This window comes from Schistocerca nitens, chromosome 1 (genome assembly GCF_023898315.1).
Source record: "Schistocerca nitens isolate TAMUIC-IGC-003100 chromosome 1, iqSchNite1.1, whole genome shotgun sequence".
Taxonomy (NCBI): Eukaryota; Metazoa; Arthropoda; class Insecta; order Orthoptera; family Acrididae; genus Schistocerca; species Schistocerca nitens.
In genome coordinates, this window is record NC_064614.1 from 757,514,866 (window position 1) to 757,527,772 (window position 12,907).

Here is a 12,907-nt window from a genome sequence, read left to right on the forward strand (position 1 = left end):
TGAAACGAGACTCGCCCGACCAGGCAACATGTGTCCAATCATCAACAGTCCAACGTCGGTGTTGACGGGCCCAGGCAAGGCATTAAAGCTTTGTGTCGTATCAAGGGTACACGAGTGGGCCTTTGGCTTGTGAAGCCCATATGGATGATGTTTCGTTGGATGGTTCGCACGCTGACACGTCTTGATGGCCCAGCACTGAAACCGGCAGCATTTTGCGGAAGGGTTGCACTTCTGTCACGTTGAACGATTCTCTTCAGTCGCAGTTGGTCCCGTTTTTGCAGGATATTTTTCCAGCCGCAGCAATGTTGGAGATTTGATGTTTTACCAGATCCCTGATATTCGCCGTACAATCGTGGAATGGTCGTACGGTAAAATCCCCACTTCATCACTATCTCGGAGATTCTGTGTCCCACCACTCGTGCGCTACTTTAACACCACGTTCAAACTCACTTAAATCCTTATAACCTGCCACTGTAGCAGCAGCAACCGATCTAACAACTGCGCCAGACACTTGTTTTATATATGTGTTGCCTACTGCAGCGCCGTATCCTGCCTCTATACAAACCATCTCTATTTGAATACGTATGCCTACACCAGTTTCCTTGTAGATTCAGTGTATCTACTGAGAGATATAACAGAAATCGGAACCTTGTGTCCGGTTACTACGGTAATATCGCAGCTACGACTGTAGCAAACAGTTACGAAAAACTCTTCTTTAGTTTTGTGCGGAACGTTCTGTGACTATTAATACCATTTTTGTCGACGGCAATGATATTAATACGATATTTGTCGACAGCAATGACGTGCTGAAACTGTTTCTGGCTACATAATAAAATAAATGATACTTTAGACGGTGAGGATCGAATGATTTCCTCTCGACACTGCGCTAATAATTGCAATACTTGGAAATAGACTACGAATTTCCTTCACTGCCTAACAAGGAATTAATTTAATATAGCTGCTAAAACTGTAAACGCGCAGATGTGTAGGGAAGACCCAATGACCTATTTGTAACAGTAGTACTTTTGGAACATTATGAAATGGAAGAATCTGCTCTTTCCGATTGTTTGCATCTCAGAAACGGTTCTTTATATGTCACTGCCTAACAGCTTTGAGTGTACTTCCGTCGACTTCCTGTATTAAACCCGTGTATTTTATAAACAATGCTGTTCTGCTACAGTCACGCTTTGAAACCAATTATTTGATTTGGCATGACACGATTCGACAGCAACACGTTCTCATCTACTGATTATGCATTACTTTATCATTACATTTGTCATAGTGGGATGTTTCCGTTCCTACGTGTGTGAGTGAATTTGGTTGGCGTGGTTTCGTTGGTTAAATGAGTAAAAAAACTTTCATCTGGTGAATATTTGACACACAAAGCATATGTAAAACCAGAAAGGTCCTTTCCACTAATTTCAAAGCTTTTTCATACTGGAGTGATTGGAGCTACCAAAGATAATTATAACGCTCAGGTAATTATTACACAGACATAGCCAATAACAAATAACAGCAAAATCGCCCTTGTGGCTAGTTGAGTGACAAATAATATATAATTAGTACCTTAAACTAAACAATTTTTCTGCGTGCCGCTTGTTTGAAATAAACATTTCCTTTCCTATTAGTTAATTTCACCTACCGGGCATTATCAAGCGACATCACACAACAATTCTGTTATACCCTTCCATCTGTCAGTATGTCGAAAGCAACACAAGTGTGTGGAAAGATAAACTCGTAAGGGCATGCCATATCCCCGCCGAACCGCTGAATACCTTCACAATCATAGCTGCGTGGTTCCAAATCCGAAACGAGAACAGTGCAACCCGCAATCACAAACGTGAGATTCTAGATCTATAAATAAAACAGCAAACGGTTTGAGAATTTAGTTACCAAATCAGCACACACAACGCGTTTGTACAGGTCAGGATCTTTTTTTTTCTCTTTTTGCTAGCCTTTATCCCGTACAACGTCTATAAATCAAAAAGACTACTGGGTTATTTTTTGTATAGGCAAACGATGACTATTTCCAATATTTAAAATGGACATTGTAGTAAAAGGAGTGTCCAAGAATTTTATACCCTTTTCATGACCGGAACGCCTAACGTCCTACAATAATTTCAATTTTATAACTGAAATGATTGTTACTGACACCACATCCGTAATAATGTCACATAGGCTGCCATATCCAGAGTAAGTTTCATCTGCAATGGAGTGTGCGCTGATATGAAATTTTCTGATATTAAAACAGTGTGCCAGACCGAGACTCGAACCCAGGTCCTGTGCCTTTCGTGGAAAAGTGCTTTACACTTCTTTTCCAGTTGGTCGGGGCGGATGTTATTTCACAGAATGCAGCCAACCATCTGACTGAACACGCTGAGCTACCGTGCCAGCAAACTTCATTTCTACCAACTGAGCTACCCAAGCACGACTCACCTCCCGTATTACGTAAATTTTACCAAATAAAGATTTGTTTATTTAACATCTCCTGGTCTTACAAAAAGAGATTACGTTCTTTAAATATTCTATTTTTGAAGATAATTATGGTTAAATTCGTTCTTTACATCAGTGGGTATGTATTAAAAAGCACAGTACCCAACTCCTCTTTATGCCACACTAAGGCTGATGAAGGATGTGCAAGTAATTTCTCCTTTTACTATTAGCCTACTTATACAAATGTTGCTATTGGTTCTGAATTATGCAGATTTTCGACAAGGCTTCAAAAGGGAGTAATTTTGCTGCAAGGCTGTTGTATGCGCAACTGCTTAAAGATCTTGCTTGATGAGTCATGTTTGGTAGGTTGTTTTCGTGGCTGTATATTTAAATTGTAAATAAAAACAACGCAACAAGTCAATAAATTTTAGGCTTACTATTTTCGGCAAGTTTTCTTTTTTCTTGGAGGGAGGGGGCCTTGATTCCATTATGTGGTGTTTACATTAGGTGAAGTGATCCTACGAAACCAACAATGTTGAAGTATCGAGAATATTTTTTTAAGTATATCATCATGACTGCAGAACGCTTTTGATGGATTAGTATTCTTACTAATCCACAAAAATCCCCGAAACCGTTGTAAATAAAAAAGACTGAGTAACTGATGTTTTTAAAATTATAGTTACGGAAGGTTCTGGAGTGGTGGTATTAGACATCACATAGGCAAGGCACATCTTAGGAAACATTTTTCTAATCGCAAGTAAACATCTAGCAAAAATTCATTTACTCCGGTTCGCTAGTTGGTTTAAAATGCTCACATCTTGACTAATATCTGAATTAGTTGTGTCGGTTTCATTGAGATGTTTAGCATGTAATATGCACGACAGTCAAATAAACAGAAATAGACGAGTGTGTTAATCGCGGTAGAGGACTCTCACCCATATGAGTGAAATAAAAGCACCGCAATTATTTTTTCTGTGGGTTGCCGTTTCACGCGGCGCAAGAATTCTATAGAAATCAGGCGAGTCTTCACTTTCCTGCTATCGCAACAAAATCAGCATTAACAAACACAATGTCGACGATACGAAAATAAATTATGTCGAAACCAGATTTTCAGTACAAAGCTGCGTTATCGAAAAGCTTATTTCCTATGCAGTATGTTGACCACGTGAGGAACTGACAGCAGTTCAACATTCATTCCCGGACGCCGCTTGCACGCGTCTTACGTCGGTGTGATACGCGGTGGGTGCATTCGGTCAGCCCGCTTCCACCGGCTATCACAATTGCGCGTAAAGGCCTGTTTTGACATTGCCACAAACACGAATTAAATATACATATATTTCTTTTAACATGTCGAACCAGCTTGCATGCCTGCTTGAAGTGTGACGCTTAGTTTATAAACAATACAGTTACGTCTAACACATGATTTCCATGAGGTTACAGTGTGGAAAGTACTACGGGCGTAATAGAAAATATTTCTAGGTTATGTCTGTGTGCAGCCAATTAAATGCAGATGTCGACCTACTACTCCCACTAAAAACACTTGTCAGAGTAGAGTACGAAACAGCACACTATTAATAGCGGAGGAAGCAGAACAGTTAGGATGCATACAGAAAACCTCAATCACTGCCACTGAGAAGGGTTCAGCTTATGGAGGCGAAACCAGTAGCAGCTGATAAATGACAGGTCAACAGCCGATGAGGTTTATTCGCGAGTAGGGCGGAAGCGACATGACACACTGAAACATTTGTTAGGCGCGTGTCAAAAAATGAAAAAAAAATTAAAATTACTTTGCTGAACTGTCAGGCAAGATTTAATAGTACAACAATGAATTGTCAACAATCGGTATACTTGAAATTTTAGTAATATACCAGCCTTTGTTCGCAACTTAGTTAAGCATTTTAAATCAATTCTGATTGGAAATAGTAACTAAATAACATAGAAAACCACTTTTCTCTCCAAGATTGGCGTCAATATAACAATTAAAACTTCTGGACAGCCGTATCTTCATCGTGACAATGTCATACTTCATGTGTTTTTTACGTTGACATGTGTTTTACCACACCAGTTGCATAGGAATTCATCATAGGGATACGCTTAGAAAGGGAATATTTGCAGTATGCGTAACATACGACTGTCCATAAGGCCGGGTGTGACGTTCAGTTGGCGACCAGATGGCAAGCTTCAACGTTCATTCCGCGACAGACGCTTGTTAGCTACACTATACATATGCTAGATGGCGCGTGTATGTGGTGTTGTAGACAGTGCAGAGACAGCAAGCGTTTCTGCGGCACTGTATGTTTGCACGAACAACTCGCACGGGCGCGACAACGCCGCTAATCAGGCGAATTATCAGCAGGAGAGGCACTCACTGTTTGGCGGGCAGAGACGCTTGCACGAGCAGGCAGACGATAGCAGCAGCGCAGCCTGTCACATGGGCGCGCCCCTCCGCCACTGGATTACACACCCACACGGCACGAACCGAGGCGACGCGCGCTAGCCGCTAGTGGGCCTGACGCTCCGCCACGCAGCCGCTACGAGCAACCTGCCCGTCCACACGGTGCAGAGACTAGCTGCACACTGACCGACCTGCCGCCGGGCCGCGGGCGCAGCAGCGCCGCCACGCGGATGACGTCACGGCCCGCGCTATTGATCTCTCTGGTCTGGCGGCCGGGCGCTCGCCGGCCGGGCGCCAAACTCGAAAAGAATCGCTGGTGCGCCGCGGGTCTCGCGTAGAATACGTTCGCAATTAAGTACCAGCAATACACTGCCGATCACGATGTAAACATCGTTCTCAACTTCTCTGCGTTAACATTCAAAGTTCATTGATACTGTATCGCTATATCTGCATTCTTTTTTACTGGGTCGTCGTCTGAAGTTGACTGTTACAATTTCTTCTTACCTCAGTGTAACACTTGAAACTCAACGACTTTCATTATTTGTTGAATCTATTGCAGTCACTGCTTTCCGCTAACTGATTTGCCATCTGTAGGTCCCTCTAGTACAATGGCAGCTGTTCTGTGATTTCTTAATTCAGTCAATGACTCCCTCTAGTATATTGGAAGCTTTTCTGTGATTGCTTAATACATATCCAGTCATCCTGTCCGTTTTCCTAGCCGGTGATTCCCAAATATTCATTTCCTCGTCTGCTTCACGCAGAATTTTCCTTTTCTTATCAGTCCACTTAAATTTCAGCAGCCTTCTGGAACATCACATCTCAAACGATTCGATTCGATTCTATTCCCTTGGCGTTTTCTCACAATCCTTCATGCCGCAAAATGATGGACTCCAGATTTACATTCACAGAAATTTCTCTGGGAAATTTCGCCTGTGTTCGGTGTTTGACTCAAAGATACTTCCTTTAGCGAGAAATGCACTTGTTACACTCATTAGACTGCTGCGTATGTCCTGCTTGCTCCGCCCTTATTATGTTGTTGAGCTTCCAAGGTATTACCAAGTGGTCTCTGTCTTTGATATTTAGTTTGGCACTAATCTCATTCCCATTACCCTTGAATATTCCGACTTTTTTTAGTTTACACTCAGTGCATATTCTCTGCTGTGCAGAATGTTCACTACACGGGACCTGTAATGCTTCCTCACTTTCACGGAGCATAACATCAGTAACGCCTGACATTGTCAGGAATGGAGAAAACGGTCTTTATGTGGTTTATTAAAATTTAATTTTTTTTACAATAATCTTTTAAGAGCTAGACCGAATTTGAATAAAACAATTAAAACAAGATGACTAAATAACAACAATGACTAAATAACAACAATCTTCAGACCATGCGTACACAAAATGTGGGCTGTGAATGAACTGTATATACCAGTAGTAATCATCATGTTTTTACTTGCGCTTGTATAGAAAGCAACCTGAATAAGAAAACTTTTTTGAACAAAACAAACAGCCTGCGTCTCGTAAGAATATGGTGTACGCATCCTAGGCCGGTCTTGTCAGTGCTGTAAAAAAACGTATAAATAAATTCGAAAACATGTCGCTTTCTACACGGACGTATGTCGCAGCATGATGATTGCTACTGGTAAATCCACTTCATCTGTAACCCGCATTTTGTATATGCAAGATCTGAAGACGGTTGTTATTTACAACCGAAACTAACTAGTCATCTTATTTTGTTTTATGTAAATGCCGTCTAGGCATTCGAAGATTTTTGTACGAAACAAAACTTTAAATTTTAATAGATAACAATGTCATTAATGAATTATATCAATTGAGGCGCTGAGAACAATAAGGGTCTAAAGCACACCATCGTTGGGGCCATATGGAAGCGAATATCAGAGAAACCGGTGAGGCGTATACATATGTAGGCTACAATGTGGACTTGCTGCACAGATAAATCAGGCTCACCATCACATCAACAGATGTCAAGAGGATGCATACATGCTACAGTCCCAAAATTGACGATGCTGTTAAGCCCTTATGGTTCTCAGCACCTTAATTATATCCTTTCAGCTTGAAATTCAACCCCACTTTTCAAATGTACTTTCAATTCCCACGTTTCTTCTCCGATGCACAGTTTGAGTACCTGACGAAAAAGCCTCGTCTTATGCTCTTTTTAATCCGAGCACTTATTTCTTGGTCTTCGATTTTTATTATGCTTTCTTGGTCCCTGTGCTTATTCTGTATTTCCCGTCTTTCCATACAGAGTTAGCTTATTTATCTGCGAATTTCAGTTGATATTTTGCCACATTACATCGTTCTAACGCTTCTTCTAGAGCTGTGGTTCTCAACCTGGGCTGTAATTAGCCCCTGTGGGGTAAAATGAAATTTTCTGAGGGGTAAAAACAAAACGATTCGATTCTGTCTCAGTGATGAAACTAAATTATTTTCGTAAGATCATTACTATTATCACAATTTTGTAAGGCTCTTGATTATATAAGTTACAAATAATTACTTTTTTTCAATTAGCAACATTAATCCGGTGGAGGTTACAGTTCCGTCACATAGTACACCCACTACACACATATGTTGCGCTTTGTCCCGTACGTTGTTGGTGGTAAAAGTGTGACATATACGTAACAAATGCTAAGATCTTGAGAAAATGTCTAAGTTTTAGATAGTATCTGCAGTAGTCCAGAAATCGCTTCATTAGTCGCTTTGAAACAGGTAACTGAATTAATTGACAACACGACACAGCAGTAACTACTTAAGGGCTACTATGGTTTTTCCCGAGGGCATGCAGCTTTACTGTATGGTTAAATGATGATGGCGTCCTCTCGGGTAAAATATTCCGGAGGTAAAATAGTCCCCCCTTCGGATCTCCGGGCGGGGACTACTCAAGAGGACGTCGCTATCAGGAGAAAGAAAACTGGCGTTCTACGGATCGGAGCGTGGAATGTCAGATCCCTTAACCGGGCAGGTAGGTTAGAAAATTTAAAATGGGAAATGGATGGGTTAAAGTTAGATATAGTGGGAATTAGTGAAGTTCAGTGGCAGGAGGAACAAGACTTTTGGTCAGGTGAATACAGGGTTATAAATACAAAATCAAATAGGAGTAATGCAGGAGTAGGATTAATAATGAATAAAAAATAGGAGGGCGGGTAAGCTACTACAAACAGCATAGTGAACGCATTATTGTGGCTAAGATAGACACGAAGCCCACGCCTACTACAGTAGTACAAGTTTACATGCCAACTAGCTCTGTAGATGACGAAGAAATTGAAGAAGTGTATGATGAAATAAAGGAAATTATTCAGATAGTGAAGGGAGACGAAAATTTAATAGTCATGGCTGACTGGATTTCGGTAGTAGGAAAAGGGAGAGAAGGAAACGTAGTAGGTGAATATGGATTGGGGGGAAGAAATGAACGAGGAAGCCGCCTGGTAGAATTTTGCACAGAACACAACTTAATCATAGCTAACACTTGGTTCAAGAATCATAAAAGAAGGTTGTATACATGGAAGAAGCCTGGAGATACTGATAGGTATCACATAGATTATATAATGGTAAGACAGAGATTTAGAAACCAGGTTTTAAATTGTAAGACATTTCCAGGGGCAGATGTGGACTCTGACCACAATCTATTGGTTTTGAACTGCAGATTAAAACTGAAGAAACTGCAAAAAGGTGGGAATTTAAGGAGATGGGACCTGGATAAACTGACTAAACCAGAAGTTGTACAGTTTCAGGGAGAGCATAAGGGAACAATTGACAGGAATGGGGGAAATAAATACAGTAGAAGAAGAATGGGTAGCTTTGAGGGATGAAGTAGTGGAGGCAGCAGAGGATCATGTAGGTAAAAAGACGAGGGCTACTAGAAATCCTTGGGTAACAGAAGAAATATTGAACTTAATTGATGAAAGGAGAAAACATAAAAATGCAGTAAATGAAGCAGGCAAAAAGGAATACAAACGTTTCAAAAATGGCTAAGCAGGGATGGCTACAGGACAAATGTAAGGATGTAGAGGCTTATCTCACTAGGGTAAGATACTGCCTACAGAAAAATTGAAGAGACCTTTGGAGAAAAGAGAACCACTTGTATGAATATCAAGAGCTCAGATTGAAACCCAGTTTTAAGCAAAGAAGGGAAAGCAGAAAGGTGGAAGGAGTATATAGAGGGTCTATACAAGGGCGATGTACTTGAGGACAATATTATGGAAGTGGAAGAGGATGTAGATGAAGATGAAATGGGAGATATGTTACTGCGTGCAGAAGGCTCAAATCGAAACAATACCCCGGGAGGAGACATTCCATTAGAACTACTGATCGCCTTGGGAGATCAGCCCTGACAAAACTCTACCATCTGGTGAGCAAGATGTATGAGACAGACGAAATACCCTCAGACTTTAAGAAGAATATAATAATTCCAATCCCAAAGAAAGCAGATGTTGAGTGGTGTGAAAATTACCGAACTATCAGTTTAATAAGTCACAGCTGCAAAATACTAACACGAATTGTTTACAGATGAATGGAAAAACTGGTAGAAGGCGACCTCTGGGAAGATCAGTTTGGATTCCGTAGAAGTATTGGAACACGTGAGGCAATACTGACCCTACGACGTATCTTAGATGCTAGATTGAGGAAAGGCAAACCTACGTTTCTAGCATTTGTAGACTTAGAGAAAGCTTTTGACAATGTTGACTGGAATACTCTCTTTCAAATTCTGAAGGTGGCAGGGGTGAAATACAGGGAGCGAAAGGCTATTTACAATTTGTGCAGAAACCAGATTGCAGTTATAAGAGTCGAGGGGCATGAAAGGGAAGCAGTGGTTGGGAAAGGAGTGAGACAGGGTTGTAGCCTCTCCCCGATGTTATTCAATCTGTATATTGAGCAAGCAGTGAAGGAAACAAAAGAAAAATTCGGAGTAGGTATTAAAATCCATGGAGAAGAAATAAAAACGTTGAGGTTCGCCATTGACATTGTAATTCTGTCAGAGACAGCAAAGGATTTGGAAGAGCAGTTGAACGGAATGGATAGTGTCTTGAAAGGAGGATATAAGATGAACATCAACAAAAGCAAAACGAGGATAATGGAATGTAGTCGAATTAAATCGGGTGATGCTGAGGGCATTGAGACACTTAAAGTAGTAAAGGAGTTTTGCTATTTGGGGAGAAAAATAACTGATGATGGTCGAAGTAGAGAGGATATAAAATGTAGACTGGCAATGGCAAGGAAAGCGTTTCTGAAGAAGACAAATTTGTTAACATCGAGTATAGATTTAAGTGTCAGGAATAGAAGCTTTCGAAATGTGGTGCTACAGAAGAATGCTGAAGATTAGATGGGTAGATCACATAACTAATGAGGAGGTATTGAATAGGATTGGGGAGAAGAGACGTTTGTGGCACAACTTGACAAGAAGAAGGGACCGGTTGGTAGGACATGTTCTGAGGCATCAAGGGATCACGAATTTAGTATTGGAGGGCAGCGTGGAGGGTAAAAATCGTAGAGGGAGACCAAGAGATGAATACACTAAGCAGATTCAGAAGGATGTAGGGTGCAGTAGTTACTGGGAGATGAAGAAGCTTGCACAGGATAGAGTAGCATGGAGAGCTGCATCAAACCAGTCTCAGGACTGAAGACCACAACAACAACAACATAGTTCTGTATACAGTGTTATTATTATTATTATTATTACAGTGGTTAGACACAAAGCATTAACAGCCTGAAGTCACACAGTTTCTGCCAGTTCAGAAGTAAGGAGTGCAGCAATGAAGAGATTTACGAACAGTAAGTACAGTGCACACACCTGAACTTGTTTGATTTTAAATGGTGTTGCATTGTGCAGGACAAACAAGTGCCGCAACGGAGAGCAGTGATGCGGGAGAAACATGTTTTGTACCAAGTGTGTATCCTCATTGTGGATAGTTAGCTTTTTTTCTGGGGAGTTGTGAGTAGTACTTGCGATGTAGCACGAATTGCTTCGAAATTCATTCTAACACACACACCCACACACACACACACACACACACACACACACACACAAACTAAATATAATTCACCTTTCATCATTTTAAAAATAAATACTCTCCAAGAAAAGTCTTACAATCTACAGCATAGTTTGGTGCTAAAGTAGGTGATAATGTTGGGGAGGTGGGAGCAACTGATGGTAGGGAGGGAGGGGGCAGGGCGGGGGTACTAGCCAATGTCTGCTTGCACTCAGGGGTTTCTGTCTATCAAATCTACGGTTATCTCATTAAACATGACCAGCATTTAGGCCAATTGCAACAATGAAGCACAATTAGACGACCATATTACATAGGGGTCACTTTAGACAGAATATAACTTCTTACACTCACTTCATCGAAGAGTTATAGAAAACGATGAGTGAAAGAAAATTGCACTATAATGTGATCATGGGGAATTTTAATGTAGAACATGAATGTAAACTAAAGAACGACCTCCCGTGGGAGAGCATGACGCTTCATTCCAAAACCGACAGAGGTCAAGTTTGTCTTTAAAATGTTCCCGAAGAAGAATGCAAATAGGAAATTTACATGGTAAGTGCCACTTGAAACTAAAAATAAAACAAGTACATTTTATCAAACGATAAAGTAATTAATTGTATATGCATGTGACAGTCTTAAATCACTTTCGATTGGCCGGAGTGGCCGTGCGGTTCTAGGCGCTACAGTCTGGAGCCGAGCGACCTTTACGGTCGCTGGTTCGAATCCTGCCTCGGACGTGGATGTGTGTGATGTCCTTAGGTTAGTTAAGTTTAATTAGTTCTAAGTTCTAGGGGACTGATGACCTCAGAAGTTAAGTCGCATAGTGCTCAGAACCATTTGAACTTTCGATTGGTAAATGACGGTATACTCATGAAGCGCAGAGTATATATAAGCACAAACTTGGAAAGAAAGATACTTAACAGGGAGGAACACAAAAGTGGAGGTTGTGAGAATTTATTGAAGAACAGGGTGTTCATCGAATTAAATTAAGATAAAATTTCTGCATCTGAGAAAACGGGTATAATTAAAACATAGCTGACAGGGTCAACTATTGGGTAAATAGTTTAAAAAAAAACTGCGACAAATATTGCAGGCATTTGAAAATGTTTTAGAGGAGAAATGAAAAGATACATTAAACTTATCTTAACAGGGAAACTCTAAACAGTTTGTATACGAAGAAAACAAGAGTTCTACTTGCGCTCGACTATAGCGCGACCTGTCTCTTAATATTAGAGAAATTGCACATTCACCCAGTCGAAAAATAAAGTAATTGTTTAGTTCTTGAAATAATGGTACAAACGTTTATTTGCCGAACACACTAAACCCTGCAGTCTCAATATTATTACCGAAAATTTAACAGACATTCAGCCCCGTTCCTCCATTTCCTCTTGCTTCTTTTCTTTTTCTTCTTCTTTCAGCTTTCTCGTTCATATTTTTTTTAAATCTGAGCTTTGTATTATAGTTACTATACGTGTAGGTAAGAAAGTTATAAATCACTTACATCTTTTTGTACGTTGTCTTTAAGTCACACGTAAAAATCTGTCTCTCTATGTTGTAAAATGTAAGGTACTTGCTCTAATAGAACCAGGGTTAACAAATGGATAAAACTGAAGCACCTCTTTCATTAAATTTCCATGTAAGTGGTTTCTAATCTAAATTCAACAAAGAGTGCTTTACAGTTTCAGTTATATTACATGGAAATGATGGAAAACTGAGCATTGCAGCATCCCTAAAGGCCTTGGAGAAAATTTTTAAATCTGTAAACTGGGATATTTATGAAGAATATAAAACAACAAGATCTCTCTTAATCAACTTCGATTTGCGGATGCCGTCGTTTTGTTTGTTTTGACAGCAAGAGAACGTCAGTAAAGACGGGAAAAGAGAGAAAATACGACTACTGCGCCGTATATGATACGATTTATGATAAGCTTTGTGACGATAAAATTATAAAGGTTTATTATTCAACTTTATTTAACGAGGTAACTAGTTCGTGTTTTACAGAAACTGAAAGTGACGAAGCGGTTGTTACTAAACGAAATAAGGAAGAAAATAAAACTGACTTGGGATTTATATG

At 40.3% G+C, this 12,907-nt stretch overlaps 1 protein-coding gene across 1 annotated transcript in view; it reads right to left on the reverse strand.

Moving 5' to 3' along the window:
- LOC126260921 (protein retinal degeneration B) overlaps positions 1–4,965 on the reverse strand; it is a 598,186-nt gene extending 593,221 nt beyond the window's left edge. Inside the window, exon 1 of the mRNA XM_049958405.1 lies at positions 4,803–4,965. The gene's annotated coding sequence lies outside the window, so the exon portion shown is untranslated. The remainder of the gene's footprint in view (positions 1–4,802) is intronic.
- Positions 4,966–12,907: the final 7,942 nt, after the last annotated feature.